Here is a 3,415-nt window from a genome sequence, read left to right on the forward strand (position 1 = left end):
GCTTTGTTTAGTTCTTATTTCTGGTCATAACTACTTTTATTTATCAAGATGTATTGTGTACCAGTATGGAGCATTTGGAGGTAAGAGGTAAGTGCCCATGGGATAGCTGGTATTATTAATTCATTAAGTTAATACTGGATCATATAATCAATTTCCTGACATTTTTTAATGTAATTTAGATTATCACTAGACCTTTTTATCTTTGGTGTTACTTGTCCTTTTTTTATTTCAAATTTTATATTGATACTTCAATACATTGTGATGGTACTGTAGATTGATACTGTGATGTATTCCTGTGTCTCATTAACTATATAAAAATTAAATGGAAGCATTAATTGTGTGCTTGTGATAGTATTACAGATAGTAAAGTAATTATTTTTTTATCAATTTGTGTATGGCTTTAACAATAAAGTAAACTTTGTAGCACATTTGAAAGAGAATATATAATAGATAGAAAACAGCATTATTTTAATGACCTTGTTATTATTATAGTGTTATATTCCAAACTTGACATTTATGCTAGATCAGTGGTCTACATGTATTCTTTTAATGGTTTATTTTATCTATTATTGAAATATCCCATTTAAATTAAGCAATAATACAGACAAAAACCGTTGTAGCTGTAGCATTCCTTGTGACAGGAATTACAGAACAGCCTAGCAATATTAAGAAAACCATGGTGAGATTCTGACCTTAATAGACAGGAATTTTAATTTGATTTCATATGGCCATGTAACCTTACTCTAACACTTATTTGGTACATTGGGCACCTTTTCTAGAGAGACAGTTATTTAAGGGCAAGTTGGTTAGGACAGATATGACTTGGTATTAGTAGACTTAAAATTTTCACAGTACTGGTAGAAGCCCTTGCATCCTGTTGGATATTGAAAAATGTTAAACATGTATCACATTCTAGTCATGCTGAGAGTCAACATTGCATTCAAATGAAGCCTATTCATCTAATTTGATTGGGGCAGTGGGGGAGGAGGTAAAGTTTAAACTAAAGAGAAACAAGTAACACAAACAAAAGGACAGTAATGTATAGTGTGCGTATTCTACACATATACTGCATTATTTTGCAAACCATATGGAGATGAGAGATAGTGTTTGTTAAAGGAGCAGCCATACCATTGGGACCACCAGCTGCTAACAAGAGTACATCAAAAGCTTTCTTTTGCTTGAGGCAACTGTTGCTGCAGATATAAATTAAGATTATATCTTTACAGGATTTAGTTTACATATTTACATATTTACATTTAAAGGTATTGCAAATTACTTAGCATAGCTTACTGCCTATTATGCTGAGTGTCATTTATTTGGTATAAATTTATATGATAACTGCAGTAAGATATGCAAAATCACTAATATATGAAATATTCTGTGCAGGCAAAGAGTAACATCATAGATAAAGAAAATATGTCACCACAAAAGCTGTGCAGAGACTTTGTCCACAATGACCTGGTGGGGGTCTAGGGGAGGGGCCCATGGCAAGGGAAATTGGGTGATTGGGTGAGGCTTTGGGTGTGTATTCTTAGGAGCGCCCCCAAGGTTTTTGTCTGGAGTGATAGGGACTTAGTCTTGTGGTACAAATACTTTGGAAACAATTACTAGTTGTATTTGTTTAGTTTATATTTGTTACTTAAAAAAGGAAATTTTTAGAGCGTGTCTTAAGCAAAAAGGGTTTCCTTTTGACCAAAACAGACTATGTTAATTTTTCCAACCTCTGTACATATGAAACCTTAAATAATTGAAATTATCATATTTCTCATCATTATACAGAAGGACAGTCTGATTATAAGCTATGAAAACACTTTGTGTAAGTATGAAACACAAACATTGTATAAAAGCCCAAAGTTCATTATAAAAAATGCTATTTTTGTAACTTGTAATGAAATCTCTCTTTATTTCAGATTGAGATTTTAACATGGGGGATGATTTATCATGGAGATTGAGACCTCCAGGCTCCGTAGGACCAGAAGTGGATATTTCTGTAAGGTAAACAAGGAGGAGAGAGAGAGGAAGATAGACAAAGGCTATAGGGAGTTGTCGAGGTTGAGAAGGATGCATAGTGGGAGATCAGTTGACATTAGTGTCAGTAGCAAGAAACAATAAGTTCAGATAGAAACAACTGTGAGTAAATGATTCAAAATACATACAAAATGGATATTGCCATTCTTTTTGTCATTCAATTTTTCTCTCTATTTTAATGGTCATGTGGAAAATTTTGTCAAAAAGATTGAAGTAACAAAGAAGGTATACGAAAAAACACAAATGCGAGGCCCCCTTAAAAAAAAACCTTCACCATTTGGTATTTTCCTTACTTCCCCACTTGTTTTTTTTTAATGATCATATTCATTTTATCACTTCCATTTAAAAATTGCATAATTTTAAGGGGTCCTGAAAAAAAACTTGTGCATAAAATTGTTTTTGATTTTAGAACCACCTAAAAAAAAACTAGTAAAAGGGAAAAAATGAAAAATTTCCCCGGGGGCCATAGGGTAAAGTTTCTTTTCCCGTGATTTTCCGTACTTTAATACAAAAAAGTATATATTCCTGTCCTGGAAGGATTTTGGGATGTGCTTAAAGAAAAGTAGAGGATGCACTTCAGTCTTTGAAAAGAGGGAAGGTGATGGCTTAACTACAAGATAAAAAAGTCAAGAGACTCATGATTTGATGTCTGGAAAATGGAAAGATTGTAGACTTGGGTTTCATTTTTTTGTATAAGTTGGTAAATCTCATGAAAATTATCCATAGAAATAGTAAAGGGAAGGTTACACTTCTGCTTGTTCAAGCATTGTAACAGGTGGCAATGACATGTCAGGCTTGAAAGCTCTTTGTAATGTTCTTTCCTTATTTTTTACACTTAAAAATAATGTATTTGGCAGAGAACTTAGCACGGTATTTACAAATAAAAACAATGTTCATATTTTACGAGTAGGGAAATATTTCAATATAAAAATGTGTAGTATTAAAGAAGCACTGATTTTAATTGTTATGGGGAAGCAAATCATACAAACTGTATATGTTCAAGAAACAGCTTTGAAACCTTTTATGGTTTTTCTGTTCATTAGTTCATGCTAATACCACGGAAGTAATTTTTAGAAATATAATTGCATACGTTGGTAATCAACCAAATGTTGGCAAAATTCTTTACAAAGGCAGTAAAAGGCATCATTACACTTATTAAGCCATTATTTACAGAATGCCTATATACAGCTATGAATAATTCCTTAACTTTGTAATATTTTATGCACTTACTTTTTGGCTGTATCCTACAAATCAGGGCAGCCCCTGTCACCCTATTGTACCCTGCTTGCAAAATGTGCAAGCATTGTGCCCTATATATAAGACTTGGTACAAAGCTTATGACTAAGAAATAGCATACAGGTTTTCAGTGTTGTTTGGTTCCCTTACT

General features: G+C 32.8%; 1 long non-coding RNA gene across 1 annotated transcript in view; it reads left to right on the top strand.

The window, feature by feature from the left end:
* LOC119591879 overlaps positions 1-3,415 on the top strand; it is an 11,882-nt gene that overhangs the window by 1,673 nt on the left and 6,794 nt on the right. The window contains exon 2 of the long non-coding RNA XR_005230382.1: positions 1,911-1,995. This is a non-coding gene — a long non-coding RNA (uncharacterized LOC119591879). The remainder of the gene's footprint in view (positions 1-1,910; positions 1,996-3,415) is intronic.

The sequence above is a fragment of the Penaeus monodon genome, chromosome 29, assembly GCF_015228065.2.
Source record: "Penaeus monodon isolate SGIC_2016 chromosome 29, NSTDA_Pmon_1, whole genome shotgun sequence".
Lineage (NCBI taxonomy): Eukaryota > Metazoa > Arthropoda > Malacostraca > Decapoda > Penaeidae > Penaeus > Penaeus monodon.